Source organism: Eptatretus burgeri, chromosome 15, assembly GCF_056783735.1.
Source record: "Eptatretus burgeri isolate ZD-2024b chromosome 15, Ebu_testis_v1, whole genome shotgun sequence".
Taxonomy (NCBI): Eukaryota; Metazoa; Chordata; class Myxini; order Myxiniformes; family Myxinidae; genus Eptatretus; species Eptatretus burgeri.
In genome coordinates this window covers 14,612,710-14,631,623 of record NC_140975.1, presented here as the reverse complement: position 1 = coordinate 14,631,623, position 18,914 = coordinate 14,612,710, and the positions used below count along the sequence as shown (strand labels likewise).

The window sequence follows — 18,914 nt, the reverse complement described above, 5'->3', positions numbered from 1 at the left end:
CACTCAGAGTGAAGGTGGATTTCTTGAGACTCCTTTGTTCCCTTATATACAGTTTGGCATCGTTCCCAATCATGAGGTCCTCATCATTCTTCTGATGATTTCTGTCAGAGAAGGGTACATTTACCAGAGCAACCGATGACACCGATGGTTTCAAAAACCGTACGAAGATATCTTTCAGAAGACCATTCAATTCTCCGTGCAGGAGATGAATACAGGGTCTGCCTCTTTGGAGCAGAAGATTCCCTTCTCAAAAAGCTTGTTAGCATATCGAAGGAAGAAACGATAGAGTTTTGTTTTGTGGAGACAAGAACATCCTGTTGACACGTTTTTCTCTAGATTCCTGCACAGTGTTTGAGGAAGATGCGCTTTAGGTTGTAGAACTCGTAGTACACTTAGCCGCAGGGCGATCACACTTGCGTTTACTGCCAGCAGAAGAGGTCAGACTCGTAGTACCAGATCCAATTTTACGTTTGAGGAGAGAGCTTGAGGTAGGTGCAGCCAAGGAAGAAGACCTCTGATTCGAAGGTTTTGCTTGAGCTTCTATCAAGTGATTTGGCAAAAGCAGAACTTAACTTGGGTCCTTCTTTGCCTGCAGATGGGACTATCACAGTCTTTCTCGACTCTGAAGGGATCTGCTTTGTAGATGAACGTGATGAAGGGCCGGTGATGCTACCTGCTCTCAGCATTGGTTTTGGTGCTGTCCCTGCTGTCTTCTTCGCAGCAGATACTGCAGTGGTAGTGGTGAATGCTGCTCCACGAGTGCTTGATCCTGCAGTGCCAGTACTGGCAGTAGATACAGTGCCGTCCTTCTTGCTCGTTGTTAGAGTCTTGGCTACAGTTGGTTGCATTTTTCTTCGTACTTCTTCTTTGAAGAAGAGGCGAAGTGGCTCCCACTGTTCAATCAGCCTGTCTAGGCACTGACCAAGGGACAGCCACCTTGTTGCGACATGCTTCAGAATCTTGTGTGTCGGGGCATCACAGAGTTCTTGCAGTGCTTTCACTCCTTTGACGCGTTTACTACTTTTGTCCAAGTAGTAGTAAATATCGATGAAAAAGTCATCTAATTCAATGGGGAAGGCCTGAGCCGCCTTCTGGTCGTATTGTGCATCATATATGGCAAGGGCATCCCATGATGTAGCACTCTGGATTTTGTTTGTGGATATAAGCAGCGACTCCTTTGTGCTTGCCCACCATGACAGAGGCATTATCAGCACAAAAGGAAACACAATTTCCCCACGGAATTTTCCTGTCACTGAACTCATGATCAAGCAGTTTGAAAATGTTTTCTCCAGTGGAATCTTGTTTGCACGCAGGCAAACTTAGCAAACCTTGCTTCACAATCCCAGCACTGTTGTCATAGTACGAAATCAGGACAGGATATAGCTGGGCCTCACCACTGTCATTGCTACCGTCTGTAGCTAGGCTAAATGGAGCTAGTCTAGCAATATCGGCAATAGATGAAGCAGTAACATTTGACAACTCACCAATTACACTGGTCAACAACAAATTTGTTGTCTGCATTTTTTAAGCTGATTTAGGACGAATCTGATGCGCTGAATCCAAAACTCACATTAGTTTTGTTCAATCAGGTCAAGTTTTTGAGATATGGCCACATGTCGTTTTTTTACATTTTTGTTCACATGTACGCATGTGTGGAGCATTTTAGAAGAAGTTGGTGGGGGTAAAATGTCATGTCAAATAATTGTTTTAATTGGAAATAATTATTTTAATGACAAGAAGTATTCAGGTACGATAGTTCTAGGTGATTATGTCGAAAAGGGATCAGTTTGAAGTCATAAAACCTCAAAATCTTCCAAAAATTGGTGAGGCAAAGCATAAAGTTCGTGGATCAAAACTAAAGTTAATGGGGCAGATTTTGTAATAATGTGATACAAAAAGTTGTATTTCTTGAAATAACGAACTCTGAAGAATGTACAATACCTACATGCGCCAATTTATGACATGCGCTTCTGCTCAAGCTTGGAGTGCCACAGTACGAACCCAAAGATTGGAGACTGTTCATTGACAGCAGCAAGCGATCACTGAAATGTGTTCTGCTACACAACGGCAACCAGTTTGCCTCTGTACCCATCGCTCACTCGACTACACTGAAGGAGAAGTATGAAGCGGTGAAGTACGTGCTGGAGAAAATTGGTTATGATCAGCATAAGTGGTTTATTTGTGTTGACCTGAAGATGGTGAACTTTTTGTTGGGACAACAGTCTGGCTTCACCAAGTGGGCACCCATGTTTTCTGTGCATGTGGGATAGTAGGGACCGTGCTCAGCATTACACGAAGAAGGACTGGCCTGTGCGGGAGGAATTGGTGCCATGCAAAGAAAGGAACGTCATCAACGACCCTCTGGTGGACAGAGACAGAATACTCTTCCCACCGCTGCACATCAAGCTCGGCTTTATCAAGCAGTTCACCAAGGCTCTGGACAAAGATGGTGACTGCTTCACTTACTTGTGCCAGGCTTTTCCAGGATTGACCATGGAGAAGTTGAAAGTTGGCATCTTTGATGGTTCTCAGATCCGTCAGCTCATCAGAGATCCAGAGTTCAAAACTCAATGAACGAAGTGGAACTGGAAGCGTGGAAGACATTTGTTTTGGTAGTGAAGAACTTTCTTGGCAACAATAAGGCCAGAAACTACGCAGAACTTGTCAACAACATGCTGACTGCTTTCAGAAACCTGGGTTGCAACATGAGCATCAAGATGCACTACCTATTTTCACATATGAACCGGTTTCCTGAGAACCTGGGTTCAATGAGTGACGAGCAGGGGGAGAGATTCCATCAGGACATGAAGGAGATGGAGACCAGGTATCAGGGTCGCTGGGACGCAGTCATGATGGCTGACTACTGTTGGAATCTGAAGAGAGACCTCCCTGCCGCTGAACATTCCAGGAGTTCGAAGAAACGGAAGTTCAAGCCCTGAAGTTTGAACAGTGGTGACGCAACATGCAATTTACTTGTACTTACCTTTATCAATGCCCACCATTCAGATGACAGTAATCGATGTTTCTATCATGTAATCAATAAATGTTGTTGGCAAAACATTTTTTTTTTCTTAAAAACATGTTTAGGATGATATGTGTTGACAAAAATCAGCTGATAATGCCACAAAAATGTAATTGATTTTGTCACAAGATCTGATTTTTTCAAATCAACTTAGCACAAAAACCTGACCTGATGGAGAGAAACGGATGCCATTTCCTGATTCAGCAGTGCCCGAATACCCTAATTCACTTGTAGAAATCTAGACAACATTCAGAAAGTAAAAAATTGTTGACCAGTGTTCTTTTTTTCTTCTTTGTTCTTGTTCTTTTTTTTTTTTTCTTTTTTTTTTTTCTTTTTTTTTCTTGCTTTTTGTTCTTGTTTTTTTTTTTATTTTTATTTTTTTATTTTTTTTGTTCTTGCACATCTTGCACATCTTGCAAGTTTTTGTTCTTGCACATCCATACTTTGAAGCAACTTTTGAATCTGGAAACATCTTTTGAAATAGAGGTCCAGCATGATCTGAGACTGATATGGGCAAGTTATGTCCCACAATAAATCCACGAAAGAGAAGTTCCGCTCGGGTAACATCCTCTTCCTCGCTTGTCCCTTGTTTGGTGAAATAATTCAGAAGTGTACCGGTACTCGTGCTCGAAGATCTCTCCTTTGCAATGTCTGTGTGCCGTTTGCTTCCAACGTGCTTCCGAATATCATCGCGACCTCCGTGCTCAACTGAAATATCAACGCTGCATACTGTACAATACGCATGATGAATTCCTCTTTCAGTCTTTCAAATACACGGGTATTGGAGAATGTATTCGGTCTTGTACTTCTGAGACCATTTCTTGGTCTTCGTAAGCTTCTTTTCTGCCATTTCGTAATCAACATCGAGGGCTTGAAGCATCGGTAACTTCGAAGTCGATGTTCCACAGCTGCAGCGCGACTCGTAGAACTCTAGCGGCTGTTAAATTAAACACCGCACGGTGGTCGCGACCGCCGGGCTGGTACGGGGCCCAGCTGCATGCAGTGAGCGTATCGCATGCATATACACTGTGCATACATACCGCATGCACTGTATTGCACACAAACCGCATGCATATACACTGTGCATACATACCGCATGCACTGTATTGCACACATACCGCATGCACTGTATTGCACACATACCGCATGCACTAAATCTCAGTGCATGATCGCATAAGCGAGATCCAGACCCAATGTTTCGCTGCTCCTCATTTGAATTTGCAATTTTTTACGTACAATTTGGAAGCAGCGAACGTTATGGAGTTACCACATGCTATACGTAGCAGACGATGCTTTTCATTCAATTCTCATACCAGTACATTCTGATTAGTGAACAGTGCAAAAATATCAAAATTTCGGGAGGATAAGGATAGTGATCGTAAGGGCGGGAGTTTGGGTGAATTTTCGGAAGCCTCCCGATGAAATCGGGAGGGTTGGCATTGCTGCATAATTGCATATGTAGAACGTTACATCCCATCTGTATGAAAATTTTTGAGGGTCATCTCGGGATGAAACAGTCCACAATTTTTTTTTTAATTCCACCAGTTTTTTTAATATATAATGAATTATTAAAATGTTTAATAATTTTTAATTTAATTAACTTTAATTAAATTCCATTTAATTTTTTAATTTTAATTTAAGTCACATGAGTTGGCAGCAATATTGTTTTTTTTGTTGTTTTTTAAACCTTAAAAAATCCTCTTCTCTGAAATGGCTGAGCAGATCGAGGTAAAGCTTTACACATATGACCGTCTATCCATGAGGAATAAAAGGTTCACACGTATGACATCATAGGTCACAAGGTTTGGCAGCCATATTGGATTTACCATAAAACATAGGAAAATCTTATTCTCCAGAAGGCAAGACAGATCAAGGGGAAGCTTCACAAAAATTTTCCCCAAGGCATGCGTGTACAAGGTTGTTTAGGAATAATAATTGATGTCACATGATGATTTGGCAGCCATATAGATTAAATAAATATATTAAATAATGTTTTCACTGGAACCGTTTTTTTATTTGTATACCTTGTTAAGGCTCGTATGAGAGCAAACACACAACACACATAAAGGGGGCCATGAGACAAGAGGGGCGTGGGAAGGACAAAACAGTGAGGAACAGAGACATTACGAGATCTGAGGAAAGGAGAGGGATGGGGCGTGGAACATGGGTTATACCAGATGGACACAACAGGTACTTTCAGGAAGGAAAGCAGGGAATTTGAAGGAGGTGGGTTTGGGGTGGATTAACAGGGACAGAAAAGATCGAGGATTTGGATGGGGGACGATAAGAGGTGGTGGTGAACAGCTGTTTTGAAGGCCTGGAGGGAAGAATGGAATTGAACAGAGTGAGGGAGTTTATTCCAAAGGTGGAAAGAAAAGAGCAATGAAAGAGTGAAGGTGAGCAGTGATTCGTGATTTTGGTAGTTTTACCAGAAGGGGGTTGTTGGCGGACCTTGAGCGCCCTGTGGAAATATGGTGGGGACAAATCACAGACAGAGCAGGGGGAGGGGGGAAAGACTGGAGAGGGGATGGTAGAAGAGAGAAAGACCACTGACCTGCCTGCGGTGAGACAGTGAGAGGCCCAAAGACTCAGCTTCACCGTGGGAGATACCAATGATCCGAAATGCCTTGGTTTCCACTGCGTGAAGTCGAGAAAGGTGAGAGGCAGGAGTACCAGCCCGGAGGGGGGAGCAGTACTCCATAAGGCTGTGGACGAAAGCTTTGTATGTGGGCAGGAAGTCAGATGGGCTGAGGAAGGACTTTGCACGACGGAGGATTCCCAATATGCGACTGGCTTTGGAGGCCAGGTTGGAAATGTGGCTTTCCCAAGAAAGATCATGGCAGATAGTGAGACCCAGAAGCTTGAAAGAAAGGACTTCTTCCAGAGGATTGTTGAGAAAATAGATGGGGGGGTTTTCCAAACAGTCCTTTCAGAGAGACATAGGGAGAGTGTGAGATTTGTCCGGATTGAAAGACATGTTCCACGTGTTGAACCAGTTTGTGATTTTACCCAGATCTGCAGAGAGCGAAGAAGCTGCTGCTTGTTGGTCTGAGAGATGACAGATGGTACGGCAGAGGGCGGAGTCATCAGCAAAGGGATAAAGAGGATTTTCCAGAGATTCGGAGAGATCATTGATGAAAACCACAAAAAGAACAGGGCTCAGAACGCTACCTTGAGGAACTCCAGCCTGGACAGGAAGAGGGGATGAAAGAACTCCATTTCGGGGCACACATTGGCTGCAACAGGAGAGGAAGTCTGCGAACCATGATTGGAGATGACCTTGGATACCACTGGAGGAGCGTTTGGGCAGTGTGCTAGACCATGTCAAAAGCATGCAATATGTCGAGGGATACGGCTCTGATTTCATGTCCAGCATCGAGTACCTCCATCCATTGGCGGGAGAGCAGAAGCAGCATATCCAGTAGGCCATGGACCAGATATGGTCTCACCTCTCAGCAAACCTCTGTTTTTTCTGTTTCCCCTGGATATACTGAACACGAATATGAATGTTAACATTGAAAATTTTGGGATGCACTACCTGTTTTGACCTTTTGAATAGGGGTACCCTAAAATTATACTTTTATCGATTTGCGTCGAATTCAATTTATGGATGGAATCAAAATGGTGTGCAGAAGGCCCAAATAATATCCAATATACATGTATGATGCATCAAATTGAAGATAATTGCATTCTGATCATCTGTATATGTCTAACAGTGTTGTACATTAAATCTAAATGAAATTATATACATTTGAATATATATTCCCTATCTTTTGAATAAACACAAAATCAACACTCCATATTCCTCAATGAATATATTTGACATTTTATGAATTTTATTGCAGGTACAGACTATTCAATGATAGTGAGAAACGGTATTAATTACCTTTAATTTTTCTGAAATATCAAGCAACTATTATGAAAATACACAACGTTGTCACACAATAAGCATCAAACGGGTTCATCAAACATAATAAGCATCAAAACATCATATTGAATACAATATTCATGGAACTAAATAACATAACCAAATCTCAAACATGGTAAGTATTTAAATACAACATATATTCTAAACAATTCAAAACAGAAGTATACTCCAATAGAAATGAATGTTCCTGTCGTTAACGTGAATTGCAACTAAGCCTACTCATTGTCAGACTCTGAGCTGTCTCCATTAAGATAGTCCGATTCGTCTGGAATGTCCGAGTCCGAGTCAGAGTCATTGATGTTCGCTGAATCTTCAGCGATGTCTGCCAACTGCTGTGGCAAGACCCCTCCCTCGTACCAAAGAGGCTCCAGCTTCCCCTCAACTAAAATGCACCCATGTCCATCACTTGGCTCGGGGATCTCAAGATTTGCAACATGGGCTCTTTTCCAAATGCCAAGTTGGAAGTTGACTCTCCGGATGTGTTGCTCCAGGCTCTTCTTGCATGGAGGGAGAGTGTCCATGTCAACTGTGCTCGAACGGGAGAGACGGTCATCATCTTTCGCATACAGCTTATTCATTTTCATGAACCGCAACTCATCGACGCTTCAAGCACGAGGTCTTCCATATAACACACAGGTGAACTCATCCAGGTCATCCATCAGGTCGTCGGGTACTTCCCACGTGTCTCCTAATCTAGCTAAAACTAGGACAAACTTGGGCAGCCTAGAAAGGGTCTTCGGTGGCTTCAGTGTCAAGGATCATTCGATGCAGATATCTACCAGATTATTGGACCATATCAATAGAACCAAGTTCATATGCACATCTTACCGCATCACTTGTGCCACTGTCTGCATTGTAGACTATGTAAGTTTGGAAGTTTCCTGTGCGGTGTAATCTACAGAACGCCAATGAGTCCTTGTGCTTTTCATGTTTCTCTAACTTAGCTTTAAGGTTTTCCCCATGGAAGTTGGGATTGGCAAAATCCGTATGCTGTAGGCTGCCAAAATAATGCTGGAAAGCTCTGACAGTTTGATCATGTGTTTGCCTCCAATGATATCTCTTTCTATGACTTTCTGAACTTCTGCAAAGGCCTGACTGTGTGCTTGTGCCATGTTTGTTTGTCTCTCCTTGTTCTCTGTGCTTGTACTCCTCCATTTCTCTGGATTCTGTGTGTAGATAACCCGGCAGGATTTGTGATACTTCGCTTCTGCAGCAAACAAATCATGACCTCTTATCCGTGTGAGTAATTTCTCATCACATTTGTTTTCAGCTGCTTCGAGAACTGTTCGCCATCCGTCACACTCAAACTGGCTTAAGCCTTCAGTGGTGTGTGTCCCTTTGATCTTGACCTTTCGTCTCCCCTTTGAGTTACAGAAGATGCAATCAGATGAAAACAGTACCTTGTCCCCTGATGAATCCCTCCGACTTAACTTGGAGCATGATGGAGGAGATGGATCTGAAGGAGTGGAGAGGCGACTGAGGTTCATGGTAAATCGTTGATAGCATTCTCTGTGAGATCCGTGACACTCGGTAAGGGAATCTGGTATTAGGTCACAGGTACTCGTCATACGTTGGACTGATCCATGTGGTTGCACCAGTCTGTTGTCTCGGATCTCCTTCAACCTTGCTAGTCGGGCTGTGGAATCCTTGGTTGTGGATAATAGCACCATAGGGCCATATTGTAACCCAGGGATGTGCACAATGCATTCGGGCTCCAATCGGGACTTCGAGCCTCCATGACTATCATCTTTCTGACGCTTGGGAGGTGGGTCTTCTCACTCCTGGCTGCCTTCTGCTGCTTGCTGGTCAGACATCAGTTGACTATGTTGTGCACAGCTAGTACGAACCTGAAAATAGAAGGAAACAGGACTTGAAACTTCATATTTTCATTCGGTGTTAATTATTGCAATGTTGTATCACATTCTTAAATATTTCTGGTTTGGACTGGAATATATAACTTAACTACCTTAGTTAATTAACTTCATTAAAAGTTATCAGCAGTCATACCATGAGAAAGAAAATACATCTTAACTAACCTGTTATCTTCAGTTGAACATTCAACATGAATGTTTTGGAAATAAATCTTAAATAATATGTAAACAAATATCGACTGTGCCGACTCGCTTTCCGTTCAGGATACGGCCCATTCCAACAACGACACCATTCCTGGATGTCTCATATTTTAATAAATACAAGATAATTAAAACCGTTTCTCACGATCATTAAATAGTCTGTACCTGTAGTAAAATTTATATAATGTCAAATATATTCATTGAGGAATACGGAGTGTTGATTTTGTGTTTATTCGAAAGATAGGGAATATATATATATTAAAATGTATACAATTTCATTTAGATTTAATGTACAACACTGTTAGACATACACAGATTATCATAATGCAATTATCTTCAATTTGATGCATCATACATGTATATTGGATATTATTTGGGCCTTCTGCACACCATTTTGATTCCATCCATAAATTGAATTCGACGCAAATCGATAAAAGTATAATTTTAGGGTACCCCTATTCAAAAGGTCAAAACAGGTAGTGCATCCCAAAATTTTCAATGTTAACATTCATATTCGTGTTCAGTATATCCAGGGGATTCAGAAAAACAGGTTTGCTGGGAGGTGGGGGTGGGGGTGCACGGTGGCCATATCTGGCCCATGGCCTACAGGGTAGAGTGACCTGGTCTGGAACCAAATTGATGATCGGAAATCAAGCCAATGGAGAAGAGGAAGGATTTAATGTCTGAAGTGATGATGGATTCCAGAACCTTGCTGATGATTGGGAGAAGGCTGATTGGTCTGTAGTTGCAGGGATTTGTTTTTGCACCTTTTTTGTGCAGGGCAGTGATGTTTGCTGATTTCCAAGCAGATGGCAGATGACCTTGAGCAAACGAGAGGGTGAATAGAACAGAGAGAGGGTGAGCAAGAGCAGACGAGCAGGCTTTGAGGACACGTGGACTGATGCCGTCTGGACCGATTTCAGAATCTGAGTCGAGGTTTGACAGCAAGCTCTCCACTCTGTCAGAAGGAAAGGACACAGAGTCCAGGGACAGTTGTGTGCGACTGGGTAAAGTGGGTCCAGAAAGCGATGGGTTTCGGACACAAGACTTCGATTCAAACACCGAGTTTAGGCATTCAGCCTTTTCACGTGCGGTATCAGCAGTGCGGCCATTTGAGGTAAGGGAGGGGATGGAGGAACATACACCAGAAACAGATTTCATTAGATACTACCAGGATTTGGAGGAGGGAGAGAGGTTTGAAAGTTCAGATGAGATTAGAAAGATGTTGTTTTCTGGCTCTCCTGAGGGTAGATGCACACTTGTTCCGAGCTTTATAGAAGGAACTGAGATTACCCCCAGTTGGGTTTGCTTTCCATGAGGCAAAGGCAAGTTGTTTCAGGACAACTTCCTCGCCACAAGCTTCCGTGAACCATGGGCAGGAGTAAGGGTAAGACAACTGAAGACGAGAGGGAATAAATCTGTGCATGAGGGAGAGCAAGTTTCTTTGAAAGAATTCCCAGGATGAGTTGATGTTGGAGAAAGTAGCGATGGGAGACCAGTCTAGAAGTTTGATGGCTGCTTGGAGACCCTGCCAGTCGGCTTGAGTGAAACGTCAGACTCGTCAGCGCTGAGGTGGATCTCTGATAACAGCCAGGGAGATGTCCACTTTGACAAGCATGTAGTCAGAAGAACCGATTGCAGCGGAGGAAGAACAGCAGATATTTTCAAGGAAATTTGTCAAAATTATATCCAGAAGAGATGGAGTACCATTGGTTGAGATCCGGGTTGGGAATTTGACCGATTGCGTCAGTCCCAATGAGTCACAGAAGTGTTTTGCTGAAATGCCATGACAGGTGAGAGAGGTACCCACACCTAGCTAACTGGCATGATTTCAATTCAAGTCACCACATATGAGGAAGAGAGAGTTTGGATGAGAACATAGAAGTACGTCCATGTTTTCGGATAGTCAGGTGTAGATGGAGTCATCACTGTTTGGTGGACAGTACAGTACACATATAAACATGAGGTGCGAGTGGAGGGGAAGCCGTAGTCAGAGGTATCCCTGGGGGTGTGGGGGAGTGAGGGCATTGCATAGAGAGTGAGGAATAGAGTCTTTGATGAAGAGAGCAACTCCTCCACCAGGATGAGGCTCTGGTCTGTCATACCGGAGGAAGGAGTAACCAGGGAGAGATACTTGGGAGTCAGAGACGTCTTGAGGGAGGAAAGTTTCTGTGAGGCAGATTATGTCTGGTTTGTCAGTGGCAACCTGTATGGAAAGATCTGTAAGGTTTGAGCATAGGCCCCAGATATTTGAGGTCCACACTGTTAATTAAGAGGGAGCGGAGGAGGCTTTGGGTGCAGGGACTGGGAGGAGTGGGGGAGGGTAGGACAAGGGAGGAGGGGGGGAGGTAAGGAGAGTTGTTTAAAGAGTGTGGGGGATTGCAGAAGAGCTCGTGGAGGGGGTCAGATGAGGAGAAAAGGCTCTGTGGTGCTGGGGGAGAGGGGGAACAGAGGGGGCAGAGGGCAGTTGAGGATTTGAGGAGGTGGAGTGAAGAGATGGAGGTGAGAGGGCAGGGGAAGAAGGCAGCTTTGTGGATGAGAGGGGGGAACTTTGAGAAGGGGGAGTGAGGGGGTGAATGGTGGGAGAAAGGTGAGTGGGGAGAGTTGAGGGAGAAAGGTGAGGAAGTTTTTGAGAAAGGTGAGAGGGATGCTTGGAGGGAGAAGAGTGTGATGGTTGCTTTGAGAGTGAGGGGTGAGAGGGGTGAGTTGGCACTGAAGTTGGAAAGGAACGAATGGTTGAAAGCGAACATTCATAGCAGACTGTTTTGTTTTAAAGTTTTAGGTCAGAAATGCAATTCAGGACATTTCTTGATGGATGCAATAAAGGCGAATTAAGAGAATGGAGAGAAGAAATGCTGTAAACAGTTGGATTTTTTTCAGCAAGGTATGAAGGGAAGGTCGAATTGAGAGCAGTCTGTTGAAACAGAAGAAGAGTAGTGCATTATGATACAGTAAAGAGTACCACACGTGTGAAAGAGGAAGATGAAGCATTATAAAAGATCCTTTTTATTATTATTAATATTATTATTGTTTGAGAGAGTTTTCATCAGATTAGGTAATGGAATGGTTGTAGAGAAAATTGTGAGGTGAATGGTGAATTTGGATCGGTAAATGCAGAGAATGGAAACAGATCGCATGGTTACGGGAGAAGCACCTGGCTGTGGTAGGTGTATCGTCAAAAGTGGATTTATTTATTTATTTTAAATAAGGATTGCGTAACATTCAGAAAAAGGAAGGTTGAAGTAAAATTGTGGAGGTGAATGGTGAATTTGGAACTGTAAATGCAGAATGAAGCTGCTGGGTCGATGAAAAATATCAGGAAGAGCGTGGAGATAGACACGTGGTTACAGGAGGTGTGTCGATCGAAAGGATACAAAGAAGATTATTAATTTTTGAGGATTATTGAAGATTCGGGAATGGAAGGTTGAAGGAAGAAATCATGAAGGTAATGGGGAGAATGGGTCAGCTCAAATAGAAGAAAGATGGTGTGCCGGTACGAGGAAGAAGACGAAGCAGAGGGATCGGGAGTCATGGATATGCAGGGAGGAAGGTAGTTTTTATTTTTAATTTTAAGACAAGAAACAGAGTGTTTAGTTGGGAGGGATGGGGGCATTGGGAAAGTGGGGAAAATAGAAATTGAAGGTAATAGGGAGAGAATACAAATAAAAACGATCGTACACCACGAGGGGAAGGATGGGTAGGCCTCAAGGGACACAGTAAGATAAGGTCGACGAAAACTCACAAAATAGCATGATTTTTGAAACAAAACTGAACTAGGAACATGCAGTAACATGTAGGTGAGAAAATAGACAGTTAAACGAGACAAAAATCAACCGAATACTTAACTTTGAGATAGTCCACAGAGACCCCTGAGAGAACCTGCCAATGCTCCAAACCCAGAACCGGAAACCCAGAACAGACGCTCCAAACCCAGAACCGCTGAATCAATTGACATGAAATTTCAAAATTGTGATCTAGTAGTGATGTGGAATGCATGTTTTAAATTTCAACTTGATCGGACACATGGTCTGGCAGGCATAATAATTAAATTTTTATCTTGGTTTTTTTTCTTCTTTTTTTTGGATTTCGTTTTTCTGTTTTTTTTTTCATAAGGGTCACTTGGCTGCAGCAGGGTTGCATCAAAGCGAGACTTCTTGGTACCCGGTCATCACTGTCAGCAGTTATAAAGTGGCAATTCTAATTATGTCTCGTATTAATTATGCAAAACACCAGCACAAAAACGCCACACAAAACAAGTCCTGGTGAGGGTCTACAATCTCTGATTGCTCTTTTTCTTGTTCTGGTTTTATTTTCAATTTGCATCATTGATTTGGATAGTGGGGTGAACAGTAGGCTTTCCAATTTTACAGATGACAAGGCTTAGAGGTAAGGGGGTGGTGTGTTGGGGAGGGGGGTGGGCGGTTACAGATTCAGGAAAGTCGAGATGCTTTAATAGATTGCTGAAACATTTTGGCAAATGCAGTTTAACATAGATGCATTTAGAAATGTAAGGTGTTGGGAATGCATAAGACTCACTACAGTATAATGGTAAATGGAGCAAACATCGATGGATGTCACTGGAACTCTAACATTGACGTGGCGGAAATAGCGCCGCCTTTGGTGATACCCGGTATTACAAGTCATCTTCCTTCATCTCATGATATTGTTGTAGGCTGGGGGTCGGTGGCGAGAACGACCGCTAGGTGGGAAAGTTTATGTCGTCTCCCACCAGTCTCCCCGGAATTATAGGCAGTCACTCCGGATAACTCCGAAGCCGGCGGGTCGATTAATCGACCGTGAAACGCCAATTTCTCGACCGCGTGGCGTAGGGTTAATTGTGTTGATCCCAATATACCTAAATAACCACGTGGTCTTGGCTTCCAGGGATTCACGCCTTCGGCACGTCTTTCTCGAACCGGGTTACTCTACCGACTGCGGTAGAGTTCCAACTACAGACTACCAACTCCGGTTCGGTTGCAGCCGAGTGGAAACTGCCAAAGCCGTGCCGGCTAGGATTAACTGATTATCGGGGATGAAACCTGGTCTGAACTCAGACCCGGACCATGCTGAACCAAATAAAGGTCAGGTCAGGTATGGGAGCATGTGCCAGAACAGCACGTCGCTGCGTCCACTTTCCGCCGGTACTCCAGGGGCCTCCGTCTGGCCATCCCCCAGGCAGATGCCAGGCCCATCCCCATCTCCTTGAGATGATGGTCAACCTGTTGCAACCATGAGGCACGTGGTCGACCCACTGCCCTCCTCCACTCATGAGACTCCCTCGCTGAGAGAATCTGGTGAGCAGGATCAGAGTCAGGAAAACGAGCCACATGTCCATACAGCCGCAACTGACGCTCACGGACTATGCAGGTAACAAATCTCATCCGAGTCTCTCTCAGCAACCGCTCGTTGGACACAAAATCCGACCAGCGATAGCCAAGGATTCTCCGAAGAGACCTGGTACCAAAGGAATTAAGTCTCCGTCTCAGATCCTTGGTCAGAGTCCAAGTCTCGCACCCATAGAGCAAGACTGGAAGTACCAAGGACCTGAAGACTCGGACTTTCGTCCTCCCGCACAGGTACCGGCAGCGCCACACCCCATGATCCAGTGAATCCATGACTCCCCAGGCCCGACCCAGACGTCTATTGACCTCTGACTCGCAGCCAGCAGAGACATGAATATCACTGCCAAGGTAAGTGAATCTCTCCATGACCTCAACATCCTCACCACAAACAGACACAGACAGGACAGCAGCATCCAAGATGTCACCGAAAGCCTGGATCTTAGTTTTGACCCAAGAAAGCCGTAATCCCAACGGCTCCGACTCCTCATTCAGCACCTCGAGGGCCCCCAAGAGGATGTCTAAAGTCTCCGCAAAGATGACTGCATCATCTGCAAAGTCAAGGTCCGAGATCTTGACATTCCCAAACGACGCACCGCAACTTGATCTCTCCGACATCCTCCCTAGAATCCAGTCCATACAAGTGCTGAAAAGTGTGGGGGCAAGTACACATCCCTGACGAACTCCAGTAACAACTGGAAATAAGTCAGAGATGGTACCACCACACTTCACAGCACTCTCAGTACCAGAGTAGAGTTCAGACATCAGATCGATCAGTTTTGGTGGCACCCCACGAAGACCAAGAATCCTCCAGAGGACATCCCGATTCACTGAATCGAACGCTTTACAGAGATCAACATAGGCTGCAAGCAGCCCCTGCCGAAACTCTTGCCTGCGTTCGGTGAGGACACGAATTGCAAGGATACGGTCAATCGTTGACCTCTTTGGTGTAAAGCCTGACTGCTCTGGACGCTGGTGCTCAAGCAGATGGTGGCGAACCCTATCGAGAATTATCCGAGCAAAGACCTTGCCCGGCACTGAGAGCAGCGTCACCCCTCAGTAGTTGTTGCAGTCTTGGCGATCACCCTTCCCTGTCCAGAGAGGGACAACAAGGCCCCTCTTCCAGTCAGTTGGGATGATGCCTGTGTTCCAGGCAGAGCACAAAACTGCATGCAACGACACGAGTGCAGCATTTCCACCAGCCTTGAGAAGTTCGGCATGGATGCCACAGATCCCTGGAGCTTTGCCCCGTTTCAACTGGTTCACCGCAGCCCGTGTTTCCACAAGCGTAGGTGGACCACAGTTGATTCGAGGGTCAGCAACAGGGATTGTAACACCCTTGACGTCCAACTCGACAGTTGGGGGATCAGCCTGGTACAACCGCTCAAAGTAACCGGCCCAGCGGGCCTCCACTTCAGACTCCTCTGTCAAGAGCCTACCACTCTCTGCTCGAACTGTAGTGCTCCGAGGGATGGGCTTGGATGAACGTAATGCGCGAATTCCCCTGTAAGCGGGACGAGAATCACCTGTCCACAGGTGATGCTCTACCCCCTCACAGATTCCTCGCACATAGGCCTCCTTGTCCACCCTCAGTGCACGTAGTTTTACGCCTCAGCTCTGCCATTCAGCCTGGCCCTGCGACTCTGGTCAATGGTATCCAGTGTCCCTTGAGAGACAAAATTCTTCTTTGCCCTGCGGTGAGCTCCAAGGCATCCACCGGCAACATCAAGGACGGTGGTCTTGAAGGCGCTCCACAACTCTTCAGGACCCCCCAAAGCACCCAGACCCCCCAACTGTCCACTCAGCCTGTTCGCAAACTCCTCAGCTACTCTCTCATCCCTGAGCTTGGCAACATCCAGCCTAGGCTGGGATGGTACCATTCTCCAGGATTTAAGGTGCAGCTTTAGAGTTGCTACAACAAGCCTGTGGTCAGTATTGAGGAACTGAGCACTCCGGTAGACCCTGCAGTTCTGGATCATCCTCCAACGACCGTCAATGAGGACATGGTCAATCTCGTTTGCCACACCGCCAGCGTTGGAATACCAAGTCCAGCGATGAGCTTGTGGGCGCTGAAACCATGAACCAGCCACCCTAAGTCCATGACTTCTTGCAAAGTCAAGGAACTTAGTGCTATTCTGGTTCATAGTTCCTGACCCATGGGGACCAACACACACCTCATAACCGTCCCTATCAGTTCCAGTCGATGCATTGAAATCCCCCAAGACTAGAAGTGTATCTCGTCTGGAGCACTGATCAACCACAGACTCGAGTGTGGCGTAGAATGCATCCTTCACGGTGAGATCACTCGCCTCAGTCGGAGCATAAACAGAGACCAGGGAAATGACACCTAAGGAGTGACGAATCCTTAATCTCATAATACGCTCGTTGACCGGTGTTACCTCAATTATCATTGGGGTCAGCTTATTGGACACAGCTACAGCAACTCCTTGGGTATGGTAACCATCAGAGCGACCAGACCAATAGTAGGTGTAACCACCCACCATTATCTCGCCGCAATCCAGTTTCCGAACCTCAGAGAGAGCTGCAATCCCGATGTCCAAACGCTTGAGCTCAGATGATAACAGAGACAGGTGATCATCCTCTCTTAGGGATAGGACATTCCAGGCACCCACCCGAAGGGACCGCCTCAGGTTAACCCAAGGAGACCGCCGTCTGGTGGACGACACCAAATAAAGAAAGGATGGGAACGAGCTGGGAACATTTTAATAATTTATTTACAGTAAAAGACAGGGAGGCAAGACTTGAAGCGAATATGCAGAGCAGGAATTTACAATGATTCAAAGCACTTACTCAATTCTACTTATAGACGGGCCCACACGCAGTCACACACACAAAAGAGAAAAGAAACCCCGGAGTTTTTATTGGACCCTCCAGCTGATGAGAGAGATGAGCTGGGGTTCAGAGTTGGGATGGGCACCTGTCGGTCGTCGAAGGTCCCAGCTGCACGTGTGGGGCTCGTGGCGGCAGCCGCGTGGAGCATTCGGAGCTCCAGGGCAGAGATCAGGGTCGCGGACGGGACCCACCAAGGCTCCACGAACAGGCTGGTTCACTCACTCTCCAGCCCAACCACCATCAACCAACTTGTCACCACTCAAGTACTCGAGATCTCCCAGCACCAACGCCAACGACCACACACCACCGAGTCTGCTCGGGGATATATTGTTGAGGATCCGGCGGTGGTGGAATTCGCACCCTACTCTTGACAGCCAAATGTTGAAGATTCGGCGTCACTTAACAGCACCGCCGTCTCTGGGGTTATAATGCCGGCTAGTTCGGCACAGGTCTTGGGTCACACGCCTCGGATCGCGATACCAAAGTACACCTGGGCCTTACCAGTTGGGGAAATAGACCCCAGCTACAGACTGGGTTTGTCAGAGATGGAGCAAAGTCTGCCAGTCCGTAGCCTGTTTTGGTTTTATATACAAATCGAGCAGTTGTTCCTCAGCACGGCACGAATAAACTCAAGGCGGCCACTTTCATATGAATCAGACAGATTTATTGGGGACACATCGGGGAACACGACACAAGCAAAACATCCACGAACGTTATAATTAATCTATAACCCGCTCTTAACTAGGGAGCTACGGATAAGGGTTTCGAAGGGGGCCCCAGCGAAATCAACCTTAGACAACATGCAGACAACATGCAAGGAAGACACAGAGTACTTGGTAGTACCTCATGGACGAGAGGGAAAGTGGCGAAGGCAAGAATGTGGCTCGTGACAAGCTGATGTCAACGGATTCGAGCGCCCAAGCTCGAGCACGCCGCGTGGCAAGTTGGCGCTCATACTCCTTTTCGCGGCACCGCTCGCGCATTCCGCGGCGCGTCCAGCCCCCGTAAGGTCGACGGCACAAGAGCGAAATATCTATGGTGTGTTCCAGCTGGTTTCTTACATGGTCCAGTATACAAATCCAGGCCTGGCCTGTTCACCAGACTAGGCCAAATCGGGGTGTTGGGCTCCGCAGGCGGATCGATGGGATCACAAGACGTGTCGAGCCGTGCAGTGAGTAAGGACAGTCAGAGTCTCCGTGACCGGACTCAGGATCAACCTGTGAATGATCTCAGGCTGGATCCATAACCGAGGAGGAACAGCCGGCCAAACTACTCTTCACAAAGCCGATCCCCGACCCCCCCTCATGCATTTCCTCTTGCCTTTCGGGGTGGGCCTTTCTCACGAAGCTGATCGCAGACTCCACACTAGCAGTTTCTTCCTTGCCTTATTGGGGCGCGCTCTTCTCACGAAAGCAGATCCCAGACTCACAAAGCAGCCAGTTCCTTTTGCCTTTTGGGGCGGGCCTTACGGACCGCCTCTGGGGACCCGTGATTGGTCCATCGCTCCAGACTGCAGCAGCTCTCCGCCAATGGGTTGCCAGCACGTCTCTTTAACTGACTCTGTCAGAGCGCTGGGCGGGGGCTGGTTCGGAGGGGGGAGGAAGAAGAACGGTGCCTCTCAGTACACCGCCACTGTATGAACACAGGACAGCCTGCTACACCTCCTGACACACATGTAACGTCCGATTACCAAACAACCT

General features: G+C 46.0%; 1 protein-coding gene across 4 annotated transcripts in view; it reads right to left on the bottom strand.

Annotated features, from left to right (window-relative positions):
- Nucleotides 1-18,914, bottom strand: part of LOC147011585 (uncharacterized) — an 80,784-nt gene that overhangs the window by 30,624 nt on the left and 31,246 nt on the right. The gene's annotated exons all lie outside the window — the stretch shown is intronic.